Genomic DNA, 24,120 nt, shown 5'->3' with positions numbered 1-24,120 from the left:
GAATGTACAAACTGAAAGGCCAGACTAGGCCTACATTACCAAAATTTATGTCCTTATCATGAGATTGGCTTGAAAAAATTGTAACTTAATTAGTATCTTTTGGTTCTTTCTATTTGACATCCAATTTTGAGACATTTTGATTAACCTTGATAAGAATTGGATTTAAACAATGATGAGAGCTGGTTTTCTCCTATATTCTCCTGACTCCAGGAGCTGGTAGTTTTAGATAGTAAGAATCAGTATAAGCCACACAATAAGAGACATCAACACAGGGAATGTGGATATATCTGATATGAATAACGAGGGAGAGAGACAAACGGAATCTGTCAAATATAAAATGGACACAGAGAAACTCCTGCCTTTAAGCCATGCACAAGTCAGAATTTTCAGAAATCCAGAACTCTTCTAGCTACAAATGAAGCTAGTGGTTTTCAGCAGCTCTAAAAATTTAATCCCTTTGAATTGTACAGGAGTGTTGACAGATGTTAATATAAAACAAAGGACTTGGTCCATTTCCACAATACAAAATGAAGTGCTGAAAACCATGCCTGGTTACTAAATACCATTGCATTCTTAAAGATTTAGTTTCTTTAACCACTGTGCTGTCTAAACATAAGTGTGTTTGTGGTTGCCTACTAGTTATTTCTGGCTAGTGTTTTGATACTCGGGCACAGTTTAAGAAACCAAAGAATCTATGCCTTTTTCCTGTTTTTACTAGTGCATCATGGAGGATAATAAAAGCCAGACTATAAAGTTTTTAATTTCTTCAGATCAGTGAATGTTGAACAAACTCCATGTCATATTCATCCATGTTCAGTGAAATAATTGTGGTGTCATGTGTATTATAAAGCTTCAGTAAATTACAATTCAATTTAGAGCTGTTGGGAAAAATGGGTTGTCATTGAGAATGTTATGTAAAGAATATGTTGTTATGATTATTATGTTGCACCATGCAATACACAAAAGTTTGTGCAAATTCTGTTTTAAGTCTTTTTTCTTTTTTTTTTTCACTGAAATATATTGTTTCTGTAGGATTTAATTTTAGTAGCCAATAAAAATGTAAAGATTTGACCCATATGAAAAAATTGGTATGATGGGAAAAAGGCAGATTAACACCACTTTCTAGTGAGCTTGACTGTTCCTATGCATTAACAAATTTTGCAAGGTTCATCTAATAAAAGCAAAGAGTTTTAAATAATATTTATAAATTTTATGTATTAATGTAATATGTTTAGATTTAGCTGCATTTATTTTAATAAGCTGATTGCTCAAATTTAATGAAAAAGTTGCATTAGATATATACTTAAAAATTACTATGAATAGGTACCTCCTATATTTAAAAAATTATGACTAGGTTACATTATATAATTTTCAGTAAATAGAAACTTCAGTTTTTCTTTGAAACATCTGAGCATCCAAATAATCTTTTCAACCCTGTAAAAGAAAAGGGGGAGAATAAAAGTCAGGAAAAAAAAAAAAAAAATGGGAAGGAAGAAAGAGTATAGGAGATTGGTAGGAAGAGCAACTGACATCATCTACCTAGACTGGTACAAAGTATTTGACACTGTCCCACACAACATCCTTGTCACTAAATTGAAGAAGTATGAATTAAAAAGATGGACCACTCGGTGGGTAACAAATTGGCTAGATGGTCACACGCAAAGTGTTGCGATCAATGACTCAACATCCAAGTGGAGATCATTGACAAGTGGCATTCCTCAGGGCTCAGTGTTGGGACTGGCACTGTTTAATACCTTTGTTGGTGATATGGACACTGGGATTGAGTGCACCCTCAGCATGTTTGCCGATGACACCAAGCTGTGTGTTGCAGTCAACATGCTGGAGGGAAGGGATGACATCTGGAGGGACCAGTACAGGCTTGAGAAGTGGGCCTGGTCAAGTGCAAGGTCCTGCATCTGGGCTGGGGCCCAAGCATGATAGGCTGGGTGGAGTATGGATTGAGAGCAACCCTGAAGAGAAGGACCTGAGAGTGTTGGTTGATGAGAAGCTCATCATGAGCCAGCAATGTTCGCTTGCAGCCCAGAAAGGCAAACATATCCTGGGATATATCAAAAGAACTGCAGTCAGAAGGCCAAGGGAGGCTTCACCTCTACTCTGCTCTTGCGAGACCTCACCTGAAGTACTGTGTTCTGCTTTGGGGTCCTCAACATATAAAGGGAGTCAAAAGAATGTCCACAAGGATGATCAAAGGGCTGGAGTATCTCTCCTATGAAGAGAGGCTGAGGGAGTTGGGGTTGTTCAGCCTGGAGAAGAGAAGGCTCAAGGGAGACCTTATAGTGGCTTTCCAGTAACCTAAAGAGGGCCTACAGAAAAGCTGGGGAGTTACTCTCTATAGTGTAGCAGTAGGACAAGGATTAATGGATTTAAACTAAAAGTGAAATTGGGAAGAGATTCTTTGCTATGGGGGTGGTGAAACACTGGAATATGTTGCCCAGGAAAGTTGTGGATGCCCCATCCCTGGAAGTGTTCAAGGGCTGTCTTTGAGCAACCTGGTCTAGGGGAAGGTGTCCCTGACATTAGCGGGGGGGGGAGGGGAGGGACGGAGAATTAGATGATCTTTAAGGTCTCTTCCAACCTGAGACATTCTATGATTCTGTGAGATAGAACTGTACATTGCCACCTTTCCTCTTCCTTTGTTTCAGATAGTCAGGTTCTTACATGAAATGTTATGCTATACCACTAAGTGCATATGCATTTTAGCTCAATTTTATAATGCCTTTGGGAGGGAAATTTCCCGTTTGTTGGAGACACTAACCATTTATCTGGCATTTTCCCAGCAGGGAATTTCCATTCACATAGAACAAGATGCAGTATAACCCACAGAAGAAATACCACTGAAGATGTGAGTGATATGATAAGTAGTAACATCATCAAACCAGGCAGATTCAAGTGAAACAGAGGTTTAACAGTTTATTTTGGCACTATGGTACCACAACATTCATTTTCAGTATACTGGTTTAAGTTAAGTTCTGCCCAGACTGACAGTGGTTAAAACGATTATTTGATTGTTTTGGAGTAGTATCTGAAATAGTTTGCTGTCCTTCTACTAATACAAAAAAAATAATTCTGCTCTTCAAACTCAAACTGTCGACTGTGCTAAGAGCAAATACAATGTCTGTGAAGACTACACCACTCTTCTATTTGAAGTAGTAGTACTTACCAGACAAATATACCAAAGTGTATTAAAACAACTTTATGTGAACCCTAATAAATTTTGCTGTGCAGGTGTATGTGGAAATTTTTACTTCTTTTGTCTGTGTTATTGTATTTTATGAATCAAAAGGTCTTCAGGACTTTTAGATTTACTGTTCATAAAAATTAAAAGCCAGTTCTCAAGTACTAACTTGAGAACATATCACAGAAAAAAAATAATGGGGAGAATATGAACAAAGGAAAAAAAGGAAGATTTTAGCATCCAAGGAGACCTACACATTTACAGAAGAAACTTGATTTCTCAGTTGCCTCTTACTTTCAAAAGAAAGAAAGAAAGAAAGAAAGAATGAAAGAAAGAAAGAAAGAAATCTACTATATAGCAAATAAAATATTTGCTTATAAAACTATTTTAAGTTGGACTATTATTTATAAACTCCTATTTTATTAATTATTTACTGTGCAGTATACTAAGCTATGCTACATATAAAAATGTGTAGACATGTAAGTGGACTACAGAGGGTATACAGGTGATAGCTTTCTGTGGCAGAATGTTTAACTATGGTAGCTGTGAGACTCAAGAAATTGCTTCCAAAAAGAATTGTTTTAAATATTGATAGTAATCCTTTGGCTAATGTCTATTATTCACAGATGGGGTCATCTTTATATTGTCTTTTATAAAAGAATCAAAATGTTTTCATTTTTGTCTTTTATTATTATTATTATTATTTTTATTATTTATAATAGCAATGTTTGCCCATGCTTGAGTAAAATTGCTTTGATACACAGCCCAAATTAATTCTTCCCTGAAAAACAATCTGCACCTTTAGGATCACATGGTGTTTTCAACAATCACAGTAAAATGAGGGTGATAACACACAAATCCCTCCGGCTACTGCATCTTTTCCTTCTCCTCCTTTCTCAACACAGAGACCATATGACTGAACACGCAGAACCACAAATTACTGTAGTACGCAGTTCCTACTTAATAATGACATCCCATAAGTTAGCAAAAATCTGCCAACATCTGCAAGCTTCTCTACACTGCTGTGAGCCAAAGTTAAAAATCATGTGTGACAGTGCTGTGGAAAATACAATTGATTCCATTCTGATTGTGTCAGTTCCAAACACAGACAATATTGATGATGCTGTACAGTAATCTTATTGGGCTTGGGCCCAACTGAACATTGGTCTTTGTCAACTCATTATTCCTCTATCAGAAGGATCTCACTAGATTGATCTTGCCAGAAGCTCTTGATGTGTCTCACAAATCACTGTTCTGCTGTTGGCAGGCATATTCGAGTACTGCACGGTAATTGCTGTTTTTTTTTTCCTTTCCCCAGAAGGCAGTGACTACATATTGCAAGTCATTGTCATATGAGAGAATATAACTGTCCTAACAAGATAATGTAGTTAACTGTGCAGTTCCCGATCATGCCAAAAGATGTGGTCATATTATATGTGTTAGTATAGCAGCAAAATTATTTCAAAAGGAATTTTTTCCCCCTAATACTTATTAAATAAATAAGCTAACTTTTTTTTTGTTTGGATAATTTTTAAACTGCAACCCAAAGATGGAAAGATCTTGATGGCTTCTTCTCATTTGCAAATATAGGAACAAACCACATATGAATGTTTGCAACAGCAATAATACACTGCAAAACTCAGAGGCAGACATTTGAGTAACTGATGAGAAGTGATTACATCTTGCAATTTTCTTTTACATTTTTAGCCAAAGGAAAGAAACTTTTTGGCTCCTAAGCTCTTCCGTTTGTCCCTCAGAAAGATCCAGGTAGATTAACTTAAGACTTTGGCCTGGGTAAATGCTTTCTTAAGATATAATCAACATATCCTCTGGCTAATCTTAGACGAACGCAGTGACAAAACCAAATCCAAACACTTGATGCACTGAGTCAGATGATCTGGATAATAGTACGAGTATGTACTGGATTTTCTCCAAAAAAGCTTAGACATATGCTGACTGAAAACTCCAATGTCAGCCTGTTTCATTCCTACAGTGCAAATGGGAAGAATAACAACCCTTGAACAACAAAACTTAAGCAGCCAGCTCTGGCTTCTATCTCTGTGGATAAAAGCTTTTCTGGGCAGGTAGACTGGGCAGGTAAATAGGACTGAAAAGAGCTATGATCTTTAATTAGGGGGAATTACTACAGAACCAAATAAAGTCATAAAAACACTGGAGGACTACTACCTTATACAGGAGGACTAATGGAGGACTAATACCTTATCTAATACAAGGAAATTTAGCAAAGCTGATAGTAGCAGCAAATGAATGTCAGTAAAACCCTTTAAAAAATCAGGTTACACTTCATCTTTAAAACATTTCATCTTTACAAAGAAGACTTCATCTCCAATCAAAACACTCAAATACTTATGTCATCATTGTCAAACAGTTATATACATGTTTCACAGGCCAAGATAGTGGCATAAAGCACAAAGGTAATGTGTTCTTGAAGTTATGGAAACTGTACAACAATGCAAAGCCTTGGAGACTGCTTTTACTTGAGAAATCTAAAGCTACTTGTGTAAATGATGAGGTCACAGTAAAATGATTCCACGTATAGGCAGCATACATACTGATTGCATTAAATGAGTATGAGTGGGTGACTCCTGAGAGAAATTAGCACATAGATGTCCGCATATGAATACTGTATGTAAATTTAATATTGAATCTTTCCCTGACCTGTGTTGTGGCTAATGTGTTGAGATGCAAATAATTCTAAATGTAGCAGAGCCAGGAATAGGAAGATTCCAAACTTAACCATGGAGTAAATACCATTTTCGTTTTCAAAGGAAAATAATGCCATTCCTAACTTTAGATAGCCATCTCATCCCAGAATAGGCTTTGTGTGGTGAGTTCTCCTGTAACATACTGGAAAAGTCAGAACCCTCAGAGTAGAACTAAAGAGATGCCGCCTAAAGTCCTCTACAGGTCCAGAATCCTTTTTCATGATTTTTCCATGCCTTTTATAATAGCATAATATGTACTTTAGTCTTTAATCTGAGAAAGAGGAAATGGTAGTTTCTTTTAACACTAACAGTTATCTGTTCAGGCCAAGTGGTAGAGTCTGGAGCAGCACCTGAATGCTATTGTCCCAGGTAACCTTAAATGTCACCACATCCATATCTTTAAGTGCTTACAGGACTCTCAGGATGCTACAAACTGTCCTGTTTATGAGATATAAATTTGTAGCCCTCATTAAATAAAATTTACCTAATTCAAATTTTGGTAATTATTAATTTATTTAATTCTGAATAGAATTTTAAGTGGAATCTAAACAAATGATCTTACGTACCATCTATTTGTCATTCACAGTTATAACCTCACTGCAAGTTTATAAGTTAGTGTAGGCTGGAGGCTTCCCAATGATAATGAAGCTGATCTGCTGCTTGAAATAACTTGTTATTGGGACATAGAGAGGGAGAAAGCAGAAACTTGACCCAGAACAGAATCACAGAATCACAGAATTTTCTAGGTTGGAAGAGACCTCAAGGTCATCGAGTCCAACCTCTGACCTAACGCTAACAGTCCCCACTAAACCATTTCCCTAAGCTCTACATCTAAACGTCTTTTGAAGACTTCCAGGGATGGTGACTCCACCACTTCCCTGGGCAGCCTGTTCCAGTGCCTCACAACCCTTTCAGTGAAGAAGTTCTTCCTAACATCTAACCTAAAACTCCTCTGGCTCAACAGGACTTTGAGAACAGGACTTTGGCTTTAGATCTGTGAGGGAGCCCACATATATACCAGACTGTATCATCTGGGCTCTTTATATATTTTACTTTATACACATTTCTTTCAGAAGTTTTCTTGTTCATTGTAATGCACTGATGTCGAACTGATAGTGCAGAGGTCTGCTATAGAAGCAGAACAGCTCTGAGATCCACAACACAGAATCAAGAGGAGAGTGCTCTCATAAAGACAGATTTTTTTGGTTGTCGTTTGTTTGTTTGTTTCCTTTTATCCCAATGGTAACATGTTTATATAAAATCAGTGTGAGGGAATGGAGGGAATGGAGACTTAATCTGTTAATGTTTACAGTCATGTCCTGGATAGGGTATTAAAAGCAGCCCACACCCCTCTGTTGCATCTGGAGGCTACTTCAGCTAAACTGCAATTTAGCAAAGATTTAAGCAGTGCACCTAGCTCATAATGGGGGAAGTTGGATATGTTGAATTGGGGTCTGATTGTAGAGTTGATTAACAATCACTTATTAAATTTATTTTCTTCCTTGTGGCCCCAAATAACAACAAATCTATGAATAGTGATTACATACTACAAATAATTCTTTTCTATTGTCAGATAATGCTGTGATAAATGTGTCTCTTCTCTATCACTGACTGAACTTTAAACATTAAATAATAATTTATCAGACATATTAAAACCCTAGGTCACAATATTTTTCTTGAGAACTCAACAATTCTTTTTTGTTCCCTCTTTTTTCCATATCCTACTGTAACATAATGCAAAATGCTGTTGTGTATGACTGTGTCTTCATATTGATATGGCATATATATCCTTTATTTCCTTTTGTAGTTCATCAGTCTGTTCCTGTCCCGTTTTTTTTAATGTGACACCTCTGAGATGGTACCCATAGCAACACCCATAGCATGTGTGAGTCTGAAGCTGCTGCAGCTATCCCCATTGCTCAGTTTTGACAATGCCAGTCATTAATCTAGCAGTATCTGCCTACTCACATCTCTACAGTTCCTCTTCTGGTCTTCCCTCCTTCCAGCAGTAACAAACATGAGCACAAAGATCCAAAAGATTACTGTTAATGATTTTCCATATATCTAAAACAGCTCAGGCTGGCAGCTCTGTCTAATCTACTCTCAACAGTACTACCACATTAAATTATAGAAAAATCACTATGCAACACAGTTTTCTGAATTTCAAAATTCAGTTTCAGTATCTCTGAATTTGTTCAGAATATTCATTTTAACTATAAAAATGGGAAAAAAAAAAAAAAGAAAGATCAATTTATGAATTCTTTTTTTTGTTTATGAGGATAGGTCACAGTCTATAAAGCTATCCCCAAAATATTTACAATGAAATTACTTAAGTTTTTCTCTTTTTTTTTTTTTTTCTACTAATGAAAGATATGCTGTAGTTTAATATCTTTCACATGTTTTAACTTCTTCAGTACAGATTGGTCTAAGGTTGCTGTAGAAGCGAGCTTTGCTGCCATTCCTCCAGAATTCTTGTGCTGGTCAGCTGAGTTAACAGAATCAGCTGCACACAAGATAAATTTCATTCTAAGATAAACCTATGGCTGAGATTTTCAAATGAGGCTAACGGGGTTATGGAAACAAATCCCACTGAAACATAATGGGAATTCTATCTCTACATCCCTTAGGTGTTTTTGAAATTACTGCTCCAATTTTTAGAGTCAAATCCAAGATGGAAGAATTATGTTTTTCTTTGTGTGGGCTACAACTCATGCATTTAAATTATGTTAATTTAAGCCTTTGATATTTGTCTATTGATACATCATGTGAACAAAAATTTGTTTAATGCCATTTTTTGATAGTTTAATACCTTTTTGCTGAATATCATACTCGATATATAATTGGGTAGATGGAAATTATTAGTATAAATCAATCATTTTTTTGGATTAATCCAGATAAATTTTGCTTATTTTCAGGGTATCATGCAAGGGTGCTTTTTGCCACTACAGTGTTTGATTACATCTTTCTGGTACAATGTGTATTTGTGGTCATATCTGCAGCTATATCCACTGAGACAAAAATATACAGACACCTGAACAAGTCCTAGGAGCAGCTAAGCAATTTAAACACTTTAATTTATTTCAAATAATCAGAGAAGTGCCTTTCTAAAATATGTCCTTGAATGACGGTTCTACTTTTTCTCCAATGTCCTACTCATGTTTGGAAAAGCAGTACATAAACCTCTGTTAGATTTTTTTTACTCATCAGAAAATTTGTATCTTTTTGTGGACCTCTTCATTCAGAATGTGCAAACATTCCTGCATTTTATAACCAAAACTTACAGAAGATTTCCTTCAGATCATTATGCTGGACCAATATGATGACCAACGTTTTCAAACTGAAGCCAAATTGCTGTAGCTTCAAATCACATCAGGGAGGAATCAAGTTGACTTGATTCAACCAGTATGATCCTCAGGCCATTTTGATAAACAAGTAGAGAGTGAGTGACAAATATGTGTCTGGTAGTGGGTTATGCTCATTAACCAGTTTGTTGTGGGGATAACTTGTTGGAACAGTAAGAGTGGAATTTAATCTGTATTTGATCACAATGTATCAGACACTAGAATTAAAAATTAGATGGTTCAATTCTTTCTAATATTAAAAGGAAAATCACATACTCCTGTTTTGTACACACCCTAGCTCTGTACCAGTACTATTTTAGTCAAGGTAAATGTTAATATATGTTCATTGTTTTAGGAGTGATAAAGATTAAAAGATTTATCTTTTATATTAGATGAAACACTATTAGACAAATATAAATCCAAGCATCTATATAGAAAACAACAACAACAACAACAAAATTCCACGTGTTTTTAAAAAGTAGTGTCTACTCTTCTATGTACTTTTGGGACAAGTACACAGAAAAAAGTGTTTTGTGTTTTTTGTTTTTTAATATGAAAATAGCATCATTCAACAAAAAACAAGTCCTTGTGCCTGTTTTTGTTGTTTTGTTTTTGTTTTTAAGCAGGAAATTTTGTGAATAATATATTAGCTTTTATTTATTTATTTATTTATTTCTTACCTTTGCTTGGTAGATAAAGCACATCAACAAGCCATTGAACAGTTGCTAAATATACACATTACAGTTGTTTGAATGTGCACCCTGAATTGTACCTTGAAACTTCAACACCCTTATAAGTAGAGTCACAGTTTGAACTCACATGTACATGTGCATCTGCAATTGACTGCAGATCAGATTGTTCAATTTAGGTTACAGTTGGGACCATACAGCTTTAAATTCACCCTAAAACAATCAGATATTTTGAAAGAATTTTTCACACCTCACACATCTGAAGCTATAAGAATGACGTCTTATAATGGTCAACCCAACAGTTATGCAAAATAGCTTTGCAGAGACTGTCTTTAACGTGATCTCGGAGGTCTTAGCTAAGAGTTAAGATATTTTTTTTCTGGGAAAGGAGCTGGCATCTCTTTCTAGAAATGATCTGAGGCTACTAAGGGATTTGAGTTGGAGCATTTCTAGCACACGTATCTGTGGTGGTTTTACCATGCTGGGAGGCTAAACACCACAACCGCTCTCTCACTCCCCCTCTTTTTAGATGAGGAGGGGGAAAAGTAAAGCAAAGAACAACTCACGGGTTGAGATAAGGATAATTTAATTAAAGGAAAATAATAATAATAATTAAATAAAGATTATTATGAACTAAACAATTTAACTGAAGGGAAAGAAAAAGGGAAAGGGGAAAAGGGAGGGGGAAAGGGAAAATAAAAAGAGGGGAGGAAAACAAACAAATAAAACAAATGAAGGCTATGTGGAAGTGCAGAGGAAAGAAATTACTCTCTACTTCCCACAAATGAGCGATGATTGACCACGTCCTTGAAGCAGGGCCTCAACGCACGTAGCCGGTGTTCAGGAGGAGGACCGACATTTTCACAATGAGAGCCCACCCCTCCCCTCTTCTTCCTGTTTCCACCTTTTATTGCTGACTGTGACATCACATGGTATGGAATATCCCTTTGGTTGGTTTAGGTCAGCTGGTGATGTTTCTCTTCTCACTTTTTGCCCAGCCCCTAGGAGGGTTAGAGAGAGGCCCGATGCTGTGCCAGCACTGCTCAGCAGTAGACACAACACTGGTGTGATAACACTGCTGTTCCAACTACAAGTGCAGAGTACAGCACTGCAGGTTGCTGCAGGGAAAGTTAACATTCCAGCCAGACCCAGTACACTATCTAGAATCACTTATATGTCTAAATGGTCTAAATGGTCAAGAAAGCTGAGTTTCCACTCTGAAATAATGAATACACTTCCTTACAAGAATCTCTTGCAAGGAAAATTCTGTCAATTATTTCTAAAAATATAATGAATAAATAGTAAATAACTTTTCCTATGTAAACATTGTTTTTTCTCAGTGGCTGTATCAATTGACAGTCACTTTTCCTTGCATATGGTTTTCATCTTAAAGGCAGAGAAACAATTTTTAAAGTCTTTTCTTAATGAAATTGAATTGGACATCCCTCATAAATCTTGTAACTTTACTCACTTCCCCCAGAAGCATGGATGGATGTTTTAAAGAGTTTCCCAGTCATTAAAAGGAAAGCAATCTTGACATTACTTTCCTAGTAGCCAGACCTGTACACATAGTGAGCTGTGCCTTCATCTGTAATAGGTCCTATTGATTTCAGGGAAACTATTTAATTCATAGAGCATAGCTGAACACAAGCCAGAGTGGTAAAGTCTATCCCACAATATCTCAACATATTTTCATAAACACTTTATGGAACCTGATCCCTAATAAATCTAGCATATAAGTTTCCATTAAAATCAGTGCTACTAGACCAATTTATATCAATGAAAAATTTTCAGTGGAAGCACCATAGCTAGAGTTTTGAAACATGCATATACCATATTAAAATGTTATGGTTGGACAAATAGGATTTTGAACAAGATAAACAGAATCATTCATTTTACCCATTTTGGTCATGTCCGATTACTGCCCTGTGAAAATACTCAATGGGACAGTGAGGAGGCCCAGATCTTTACTGAGTATTGGGATGTGTAAAATATTTGGGATGTGTATATTGCTGGATCATACTGCATATTACAGATGATTATTGTGTTTACAAACTCTGTAACACACAGGGTGGTAATTATGTTCATAACAACTTCAGAAGAAAAGGAAGCCCTTTGAATAATAAATAACTCTTTAAATTAGGTGGAAATTAATTGGTTCCAAATTCTGATCAAATTATGAGACTACAGCCCCATTAACACAAATTAATTTATCATAATGAATGCTAATAGAACTAATTTTAATTAGGCAGTGTTGCACTGGTTGACATATTTCATAATTGTCCTTTTCATGTAGATTTTGTGCATGTTTCAAAAATATTAAAAAAATAAGAATTATGCTAAATGTGTTTTATGGTGCAGGTATGTTAGAGAACCATGACATGAAATATGGAGCCTAGTTAATGGGATGAATGAACTTTTGCCCTATTGAAAGCTGGCTTGGTACACTCCCTTGAGCTTCCAATACCTGTTTATTTTTTTCTAGAAGAGCCACAGGACGTACATGTATAGACTAAAATCTGGGAGTGTGGATGTTCACTTTGTTTTTTTTTTTTTGTATTTTCTGACTTATAGTCCCCACGATGCTTGATGCTAAATCATGATATAATGGGGCCTGAATTACTTAGGCCTTTTCCAATTTTCACAGAAAATGGACTTTAATTCAAAACTATGCCTGGTTAATTAAACTTTCCATGATCTAATTTGATCTAATTATTTCTATAAATTGAGATGTAACCAGAGTTATATCCTTAGGTAGAATTGGGCTATAGTTACACATTTTTACTTAGATGGAGGGAACTGACAAGAACTGCATCATTTTATCCTATTAACTCTAACCTTGCTGGCCACTTGGATCAGTACAGTTCTGCATACTACATGATGAACAAAGAACTATTTTCAAAATGTCAGTAAGATTTTTATTTGTTTGTTTAAAAAGAAATTGATTTTCTTTTGATTGATTAGAAGAGTAATGTCTCCCCTTGCATCTATCATGAATGGTTGGTTATAGCACCAAAAAAAGCAATATAGACCATATGCCTTATCCAATGTCCAGCATACATTTGGACTCTTTTTCATTTCTGTTTAATAATGACACTAAATTATAACTTAAATTCATTTGTTCTCTACAGAGCTCTGCTTTTTCAGAAAGTCTTCTCTTCTAAACCATGAACCACATGAGTTGAACCATTTACAACATGACAACATCCCCACCAAAAAAGGGAAAGTTCCTTGCAAGGTTTTCATTTTGTTCAAATCAAAATCAAAATGTGGATCTATTTGTTCACACCAAGATTTGTTACTTCCTGAAAATACCTGTCACTCCCTTTTTTTTTTTCTTTTTTTTTTCCCTTTTAAAACTAGTTTGCTTAAGCTGTTGCACTCTCCTTGAGTGAACTATCACTGTTACCAAAATCTTGTCACACCCAGTTAGCCTGTTACCAAAATCTTGTCACACCCAGTTAGCCACCATACAAATATACTGTTCTTTGTATATACCATAAAGTACAGTCTTTCTGAAATCTTTGCTGACAGAGAAGCAGAGCACAGATGCTTGCGTATCATGCTTTGCAAACAAGCAAGACAATCTGACAAAGTATTCAAGACTTCTGGCTGCACTGAGTTGGTTTAGAGGTTAAAAAAATCAGTTCCCTGTTATGTGTTAAAAAGAAGTAATTCATTCTGGGAAATCTGTTAGAACAGAATATTATGCCTGGAAAGTAAGGAGAGTCTGCTGACTGTAAATGCCTACTTTAGGCATTTCCTCACTGGTAATTTAGATGTCCATTTTCAAAGAGGTAGGCAATCCAGACCACCTGACATAACTGCCAATGCTCTCTGCAAAGGTAATGAAGAGACAAAGAAATAAGCTTCTGAAAAGCTGAAGATGGTCTAATTTAGTTACCTTTCTGTCTGTATTGTATGGGGAAGGTAAGAACTGTATGGGAAAATCTAGTCTACATAGGTTAGGTGACTATTCCTCTGTTATATAAGTGAAAAAATGAAAACATTTCAACAATTTAAAAAAGGATAGTAGGGAAATTTAAGTATTTCTCTATTTCCATAATGTAATATGCACTTTTTTTTTTTTTTAACTTAATGTATGACTGGGTGTTAATATTTTTATATTGGTAACGTTTATTGATTAAGCTAGAAGAGATTAAGCTGGCAAAACTAGGTTTCTAAATCAAAGTTCCTGGAAATGATTACAGGTTTTACATTATAACATGATTGGATAAAACAAAGAAACATAAACAAATTCAGGAGCAGGGATCAAATCTTCAGTTCTTTCACTACCTAATGGCAAAACTGCTAAGCCAACAGTTACGCTTCCGTAGCCCACAAGTCAAGAAGATCAAGACATAACCTTTTTAAGTAGCTCAGGAAGAGATCATGATTGAAGCTCTTTATCATAAACTCTGTTTCATTATTGTTGATAAGAGATAGTCTATTTCTTCAGCCTGTCGATTGCTGATAAATTGATTTTTTGCAATAAAAAAACAGTGAGTGTGACATCAGATGCTTGAGGAAACTTCAGAAACTAAAAGGAGAGCTCTCCAGGAATTGTAAATCCTCATTACGTTTGGTGAAATTGGACCTGGGGTAAATTAGAAATATAGACCAGTGTTTGAAGTTTTTCTGACAAAATGGTCTTGAAACAAGCAAACCAAAAACATTCAAAATATATGGAAATTAAATGCATCTGTATTCATGATGTTCCCCAGTGACATTCAGAATTATGGATCTTAAAGCATTCTGTTGGACTCATTTTCTCTCTGGAAAAATGATGTAGTGTAAATAAAGCTAAGCAGTTTATTGATGCTATGTTCTTTTTTTATTCTAAGTACATAATTCTGACTTTTAAAATATAAAATCTGTCTGTCCATACATCCTCAAAAAAAAAAAAAAAATCAGATTAAGTTTCTCTTTAAAAACTCTACAAATGAAGAAAATCTCTTCTGATTTCCTTACTAATTATCCGATGTTCTAAGAATATTTTATTAATATGCAACAGTATTATGGAGAGGAAATGTAAAGTTCATTTGCTTTCACTGGTTTACCTTTGTATCTTTTGAAACACAGTGCCCAAGTCCATAGGGTGTTCAGCATTTTTTTCTGAGGCATTTAGTATCTTCCAGATATTCTGGTAACTTCATTTATAATAATTTTTTTTTTTAATCAAAAATAAAATTATTATAAATATATATCTATTATATATATATGTATGTATTTATATATATAATAGATATATATTTATATATATATGTAAATATTTATAAATATTTATATATATATATAAATTTGTATTTATATATATTATATAATATATATAATATGTATAATATATAATTTATTATAAATATTTATTATAAGTAAATTTATAATATATTTTTTTTCTTTGCTGGCAGGAAAAAAAACATGGTGTGGTAATTTATATAAAAATATATATATATATAAAATAAAAATAAAATCAGAGATTCCATCAGGATTAGTTTAATAAATAAGAAATATGCAACATTAATCCATTTTCATACCGTATTTAATTTTCAGTGTCAATTTCCTACTCTAATTTTACAGGGGTCTTGCAGGAAGGCAGGACAAACAAGTGTTTGAGAGAATGAAAGGCTAGGAAACAGTCCATAAAATGAATTTTCTCAATTAAAAAAAAAAAAAAATGCAATTTGATGTGGCAATAGCAGCTACAACATAAGCTACCTGACCTTGCCCTTGCAATGACCCCAACCTTGACCTGCAGGGACACTCTCTCTAGGGAAGAGAGGTATGTTATTACATGTTATTTCATTACAAGGCCCCTGCTGAGCAGAGACTGCCAAATGGACTCAATTAAGTGTTTCTTGTGATGTGGATTACTGTCTACTGGGGCGAGTTGATACTAGCAAACATATTTCATTCTCTTCAAGTTTGACTGGATATGAAAAGCATGTGCGTTACTCATTCTGTGACACTTCAGTGCATGATTTATATCTATTCAGAAAAATCATAACATGCAGACTTCAGTTGTACACTGCAACCTTTTCTCACTCCCTGTCCTTCAGCAAGAAAATCCTGTTATCACACTCAAGGATTATGTAGCCAGAACTCACCTTTCCAAAAAGAAAAATTACATCAAACAGTTGTTGCATTCTGATGATCAAACTGTGGTTTAATATTGAGAATAAAGTTCAGAAATATCACAGTCTCAACTCTGTATTCTTTCTGATCTTCTCTGAGAAAATTTGTATCAGGGATAAAATACTGAACACTCATGAGGGCTGGGTTAATTTACTACACAATCCTCTACATTAAAACAACAGCTGTGTAGGGCTGTTGGAAAAAAAAAAGTTTCTGTATATATATATTCTATATTTATAAATAAAAATATGAAACAATTTTCACAATGTTTATCTATGTGATAGTTTTCTAGAATTTGTCTTCTGGAATGACTTTGAAACTTATTGAATAATATCACATTGGCTGTAATGTTCTTTGGATCAGACATCCAAAATAATATTGAGTGACCTCATAAATAAGCCATTGTCTGCAAAAATATGCATATTATATGATTTTCAAGTAAAATTTTTTATCATTTTCAAATCCATGCATTAAAAATATTTGTTTGTTTGTTTGTTTGTTTGTTTTATAATTTCAGACAGATGGATAAAAGCTAGGATCATGGAAGTCAGTGAACGTTTTGTCATTATTTCTATAAGAGCCTCAAATGCTTTATTTGATCTGTCTCAGCTGGGAAAGACTACATTCCTTTGGTCCTGGAGGTAAAAAATGAGAAAGACTTTGTAGAGGAAATAATTGCCTGGGAACTCCACTTTGTACACCATAAAGAATTAATATAGGTTTTAAACCATAAATATATTCCCTTTATACTATTGTTTCAAGGTTCTTTTGTTTTTTCTTTTTTTTTTGGTAAATTAATTACTATACAGCCCTTTGACTATGCCAAATTTCCTTCTGAATGTCTTCTCAAGGCTATTCTAAAATTATTTTGAAATTGCATGGGATAGCTATAAATACTTGTTATCCTTTAATTTCTGATGTTGCAGCAACTTTTGCTGTTGTAAGTAAAGTATGGATAAAAAAAAAAAAAAAGTTTCTAAGTCATTAAGTGTCATTCAGTTCATTGCCAGAAATAGAATATCGGAATGGAAATATTTATTGAATCTGCCTAAGTCTCTGAGTACTCACTATGTCCACTATGAAAACATGAATGCAAAACATCCTTCTGACTGACTGCCACTGAACAAATAGTTTGTTCTTTTCTTAAAAACACAACAACCTCACAAGCAAAAAAAGAATCTGATTTTACAGATCTGACACTATTCATTCCTTTACAATGTTGCATAGTCAGAAGTTCAGCAACATTGATATTTTCTTTATTGTATATCTTTCATTGTCTCTTATTTGTATTTTAATTGGTGGTAAGAAACTGAACCAGATGCAACTGTAAAATCCTACGGCATCACAACATTAATGCTTCAACTAGGTTTACTGTAAAATCATTGTTAAAAAAGTACCTTTTTTGGCAATTTGAGTTTGATCTGATACAGTCCTTCTATATAGATTTCTTTCAAAGTAATGTGAACATTCCCTATGAGACCTAACATCTTGACAAAGGTCAAAATTGATAACAAACCCCATGCAACTAGTAAACATTTGTGCATACTACAAAGTGTAATAGAATAATTTCATAGGATACAATCAGATAAAGCAATAGATTAGAATAGCAAGGTGGAGGGGAAGCTGCATAATCACAAAGGAAAATTCTGTACTTTTAATGTTCAACATTTTTCTCCATTTTCAAAGAATATAAGATAATTTAAGAAATTTAAAGGGAAAAGTGTTACAGGGCCATTCTGTCAGTTGCAGTAACAGCTGACTTTACAAAATAACAACAGATAATTACAATCATTTAATTTGAAGTACTGAACCACATCATGCAGAACATGAGTCATTTATCATTATAGACCTCAGCAGAAACAAATTTACTCAAATCAATATGGGCTCAAAATATCCATTAGAAAACGCAGTGATTGCTTACAAATACTGGTAATTTCATATACACCTGTATTATTAATAAGAAGAAAGCAGGCCAGGATGTTTCAGCTCAATGTAAAGAAATTTTCTACTTACCAAAAAATTTATATAAAATAGAATTGACTTAAATGTACTTTATTTATTAATGTTATGGAAAAAAATGGTTTTGTTGAGTTAAATTGACTCCTGGAATTGAGATCATTTGAAAAGTGTTAATGTGTTAACTGTAAACATATATATAAGTGTATATATATATGTTTGCTTGTTTATTTGTTTGTTTTAAGATTTTAAGTGTGTTCAAATTCTTGTGACTGGAACAAGGCCAAAAACACCAAGGAGGAGGCAATATGGAGAGAGTGAAGGAACATAGAGAGAAATGAAGAGAGAAGAAGAATAAGAGAATTAAAAGAATGAGAGTGAGAGAGAAAGAAGGAGTGAAGCAGAGAAAGAAAGAAGGAGATATGTGAACAGAAAAAGAGAGGGCAAAAGAGGGAATACCTAGGTAAGAGAAGCAGAAGTGTCTCCTTGTTGGAGAGTGGCACACAACCAGCATATGGAATGGAGGACCCACATTGGAGGTCACTGTCACACAGGACAAGGGTGAGCAATAAAGCAGAGGGAAAACAGTACATTCTGACCCAGACACCCTGCATCACATCTTGCCTCATTGGAAGGACAAGTACTGTAACCTGTGGGGATAGCAAAGGGGGGGCAGAAAGATGTCTGGAGTGGAGTGAAGTTGAGCCTGGGAAAGGGTGTTGAAAAATGTTTTCCCTAATTCTGTGTGTGTGTGGGGGGGAGTGTTGTTGTTGTTTCACAGTACATGAATTAAGTTAAATTCCTCCAGTAAAGTCCACTTGTAATAACAGTACTTGGTCAGTGAGTTCTCTGTCTTTATTTTGACCCAGAAGTTTTTTCACTCCTGCTACTCCTATTTTCTCTCCCTACTCCTATCCCACTGAGAGTAGGGGCGTGGAGACATTAAGGAAGCAGTCTGTGTGTGCCTGGCTGATAGCTAGGGCCAACCCATCAGAATGTGTGTTCATGTCACAGAATCACAGAATTGTCTAGGTTGGAAGACACCTCAAGATCATCAAGTCCAACCTCTGACCTAACACTCACAAGTCCTCCACTAAACCATATCACTAAGTTCAACATCTAAACGTCTTTTAAAGACCTCCAGGGATGGTGACTCCACCACTTCCCTGGGCAGCCCACTCCAATGCCTCACAACCCTCTCAGTAAAGAAGTTCTTCCTAATATCCAACCTAAAACACCCCTGGTGCAACTTTAGCCCATTCTCCCTCGTCCTGTCACATGTGGGAGAATAGACCAACCCCCACCTCGCTACAGCCTCCTTTAATGTACTTATAAAGAGCCCCTGACCCTCCTCTTCTCCAGGCTGAACAAACCCAGTTCCCTCAGCCACTCCTCATAGGACTTGTTCTCCAGAACCCTCACCAGCTTCGTCGCCCTTCTCTGGACTCGCTCAAGCACCTCGATGTCCTTCTTGTAGCGAGGGGCCCAAAAATGAACACAGTACTCGAGGTGCAGCCTCATCAGAGCTGAGTACAGGGGGACAATCACTTCCCTAGATCTGCTGGTCACACTGCTTCTTATGGAAGGATGCTGTTGGCCTTCTTGGCCACCTGAGCACACTGCTGGCTCATATTCAGCCAACTATCCACCGATACTCCCAGGTCTTTCTCCGCCAGGCAGCTTTCCAACCAATCAACTCCCAGCCTGTAGCTCTGCTTGGGGTTATTGTGCCCCAGGAGCAGGACCCGGCACTTGGCCTTGTTGAACTTCATACAGTTGACCTCAGCCCATCGGTCCAGCGTATCCAGATCCTCCTGCAGAGCTTTCCTACCCTCAAGCAGATTGACACACACGCATAGCTTGGTGTCATCTGCAAACTTACTGAGGGTGCACTTGATCCCCTCATCCAGATCATCGATGAAGATATTAAAGAGGGCCGACGCCAGCACTGAGCCCTGGGGAACGCCACTCGTGACTGGCCTCCAGCTGGATTTGACTCCATTCACCACGACTCTTTGGGCCCGGCTATCCAGCCAGTTTCTAACCCAACGAAGCATACGCCAGTCCAAGCCACGAGCCAACAGTTTCTTGAGGAGAGTGCTGTGAGAAACGGTGTCAAAAGCCTTGCTGAAGTCAAGGTAGACCACATTCACAGCCTTTCCCTCATCCCTCAAGCGCGTCACTTTGTCATAGAAGGAGATCAGGTTTGTCAAGCAGGACCTGTCTTTCAGAAACCCATGCTGACTGGGCCTGATCACCTGCTTGCCCTGCAAGTGCCGCGTGATGACTCTCAAGATAATCTGCTCCATGAGCTTCCCTGGCCCTGAGGTCAAACTGACAGGCCTATAGTTTCCCAGGTCTGCCCTCTGGCCCTTCTTGTAGATGGGCGTCACGTTTGCTAGCCGCCACTCGACTGGGACCTCCCCTGATAGCCAGGACTGTTGATAAATGGTGGAAAGCGGCTTGGCCAGCTCCTCTGCCAGTTCTCTCAGTACCCTTGGGTGGATCCCATCTGGCCTCATTGACTTGTGTACATCCAAGTGCTGTAGCAGGTCGCCAACCATTTCCTCACGGATAGCGAGGGCCACATTCTGCTCCCCATCCCCTTCCACCAGTTCAGGGTACTGGGTATCCAGAGAGCAACTGGTTTTGCCGCTAAAGACTGAGGCAAAGAATGCATTAAGCATCTCCGTCTTTTCCTCATCTTTTGTAACAAGGTTTCCCCCCGCATCCAGTAAAGGCTGGAGATTCTCCTTAATCTTCCGTTTTGCATTAATGTATTTGTAAAAACATTTTTTGTTGTCTTTGACAGCAGTAGTCAGATTGAACTCCAGATGAGCTTTGGCCTTTCTAATTTTGTCCCTGCACTGCCTCGCAACATCCTTATAGTCCTCCCGAGTGGCCCGCCCTCTTTTCCACAGATTGTAAACCCTCTTTTTCCTCCTAAGCTCAAGACACAATTCTCTGTTCACCCAGGCCAGTCTTCTTCCCCGCCGGCTTGTCTTTGGGCATGTGGGGACAGACCGTGCTCCTGCACCATTAATATTTCCTTCTTGAAGAGCGCCCAGCCTTCCTGGACTCCTCTGCCCTTCAGAACCGCCTCCCAAGGGACTCTACCAACCAGTGTCCTGAACAGCTCAAAGTCAGCCCTCCAGAAGTCCAACACAGCGGTTTTACTGGTCCCCTTCCTGGCTTCTCCAAGAATGGAGAACTCTACCATTTCATGGTCACTCTGCCCAAGACAGTTTCCAACCACCACATCTCCCACCAGTCCTTCTCTGTTTGTGAAGACAAGGTCTAGAGGGGCATCTCCCCTGGTAGGCTCACTAACCAGCTGCGTCAGGAAGCTATCTTCCACGCTCTCCAAAAGCCTCCTAGACTGCTTTCTCTGGGCTGCGTTGTGCTTCCACGATATATCTGGGAAGCTGAAGTCCCCCAAAAGAACAAGCGCTGACGATTTCACAACTTTTGTCAGCTGCCTGTAGAACTCCTCATCAGTCTCCTCATCCTGGTTCGGCGGTCTATAACAGACTCCCACCAGGATGCTTGCCTTGTTGGCCTTCCTGCTGATCCTAACCCATAGGGACTCAACCTTATCACTTCCAGCCTCAAGTTCCATGACATCAAAACTCTCTCTGATATATAGAGCCATACCACCATCCCTTCCATGCTGCCTGTCCCTTCTGAAGAGCCTATAGCCAGATGTTGCAGTACTGCAGTCATGAGAGTGGTCCCACCACGTTTCCATGATGGCAACCAAGTCGTAGGCTGCCTGCCACACGATGGCTTCCAGCTCCTCCTGTTTGTTACCCATGCTGCGTGCATTAGTGTAGACGCACTTCAGTTGGGCCATTGCCTTCTCTCCCATCCTTGCCATTGTCCCCCCTGGCACAGCTCTAACAAGCCTTGTTTCAGCCCCATCCCTCTTCTCACCTAGTTTAAAGCCCTCTCAATGAGCCCCACCAGCTCCTGGCCTAGGATCCGTTTTCCCCTTAGAGATAGGGGTACTGTACCTGGTGTACAACATTGCAGCTGAGCTAGCAGTAGACCGCCGTTAGAGTTGTTCGTTTGGTTGGGGGGAGCGCTCTGCCCTTCCTGATCGCCCTGCCTGAGCGAACTGCCGCGCTAACTGCTGTGCCACTCCCGTCTGACGCACCACGCCCTATTTGCACGTCCTGGTCGCTGCGCTCCTGGTCGCTCGTGCTCCGTAGGGGCAGCTTTTGAACGGCCAGGGAGGGGGCGCTGCTGGCTCTGCCTACGCCTCCCTCACGAGCGCTGCTGGGTCCTGGCGGCTCCCTCGAGTGGGCTGGGTGCCGGAAAAATTAGCCCTGCCTGTCCGGTCCCCTGCTCCGCTGCAGAATGCGTCTGCCCCAGAGCTGATCGCCTCGGCAAGGCGATCTTGTGGTAGAATAACCTATAGATTGTCTTCAACAAGACTGGGCCAAGACAGAAATCTAGATTTCATGATACTTAAAGCTTAGATGTGTGTCCCTCCAGTTTTTTTTTGACTGTATATAATTTTCATCAACATTATTTACTGCTGGCAGTACAACTACAGTCATTGCTATAAGGATTGGCACTACAAAAAGACATTTTAAGAGGTTGTTGTCAATATTACACTCCATTATAAAATTGCTCACAAATTGCTCATTAATGTCTTTCTAAATATGATACTAACAGTATTACTACATTAATTATCTAATTACATTAATTACTACTTTGAATAGTCAGCATTTTGTTGTAGTTCTGGAGTTGCGCGTTATGAGTTTCTTAGTATTACTTTCATGAGGATAGAAGCTGGGTAGCAATTAACCATTATGGTCACTCACAGCTTGGAAAGTGAGGAGTAAGGGGGGGAAAAAAAGTGGAGGAATGAAAAACAGTATGAAATGTGTAGGGAATTGAGATGACAATTAAAATTGCAGTGTGAAAGGCAATATAAGGATAGTCAGAAAGTGCAGCATATGACAGGTGTAGGAAGCTGATGGCAAGGACAAACAAAATGTAAGAGTACACAAGTGAAAATGCGTATGAGAAAAAAACGAGGAATTGCTCATTATAATAAATGCATTTGTAAGAGAGGAGGAGTAGGCAAAAGTTATTTTTTGCACTAGAAAGTAGAAAAAAAGTAAGTGAAGTCATTCTCTCGGGAGTAATGGAGAAACTTATTTCTAGTTGCATAAGCACTGAATACCTTACCTAAAGCTTTAATCTTCTGACGATTTTAAAAGTGTATGTGCATAGTACACATTTACCTGAAATCATTACATCGCTTTTAAAAATTCTGTGATTCTCAAAAGGTTGGAAACTGACTTGTAAGTTATGAATACTTGGAGTTAGAGAAGGTGTTTTTTGTTGTTGTTGTTGTTGTTGTTGCTGCTGTTTGTTTTTGTTTGTTTTTGTTTGTTTGTTTGTTTGTTTGTTTTTCTTGTGTTAACATCTCCTTGAATGAATAGTGATTATTTATGTATATTTGGAAGATTAAAAGGAAAGCTAGCAGTATCAACATAGACACTATTTTCTTTACAATCCAATTAAGAAGAAGAACAGAATCTAGATGCTGGATGGCTTTTGTTCAGGAAGATGAAGAGTGAGCGTTTTTTAAAGGTGCTGTTGATCATATTTATCAAAAAATCACCAAAAGTATTATTTAGCAATAGCAAAGGTCAGTTCTGAAGCAGTTGTTTTCTCAGGCACTTTCTATTTTTCCTTTTTTTTTTCTTTTTTCTTTTTTTTTTCTTTTTTTTTTCTTTTTTTTTTTTCTTGTTTCTTTTTTCTTCCTTCCTTCCTTCCTTCCTTCCTTCCTTCCTTCCTTCCTTCCTTCCTTCCTTCCTTCCTTCCTTCCTTCCTTCCTTCCTTCCTTCCTTCCTTCCTTTCTTTCATTTTCTTTTCTTTTAAATGTGTTTTTGCCTTCAATTATTTAGCAATTGTGAACAGTGAAGTAAAATTGTTTTTGATAAAAGCCAATTGAGGAGGTGATTCTATGAATCTTTGTGCCTAAGAAAGCAGTTGAGAACTTAAATAGGTAACTACAATAGTAGTGAGCATTTTAATTCTGTATCCTGACCTGGCAAGTACTT

General features: G+C 37.3%; 1 long non-coding RNA gene across 1 annotated transcript; it reads right to left on the bottom strand.

The window, feature by feature from the left end:
• Positions 1–10,521: 10,521 nt before the first annotated feature.
• On the bottom strand, positions 10,522–22,159 carry LOC311437360. Its single transcript, XR_014693420.1, has 2 exons — positions 22,054–22,159; positions 10,522–10,953 (listed from the first exon to the last, which is right to left on the bottom strand). It is a non-coding gene; the product is annotated as an uncharacterized lncRNA (long non-coding RNA).
• Positions 22,160–24,120: the final 1,961 nt, after the last annotated feature.

This window comes from Aythya ferina (assembly GCF_964211825.1).
Source record: "Aythya ferina genome assembly, chromosome: 5".
NCBI classification, from domain to species: Eukaryota; Metazoa; Chordata; class Aves; order Anseriformes; family Anatidae; genus Aythya; species Aythya ferina.
This window is presented reverse-complemented; position numbering and strand designations above follow the sequence as displayed.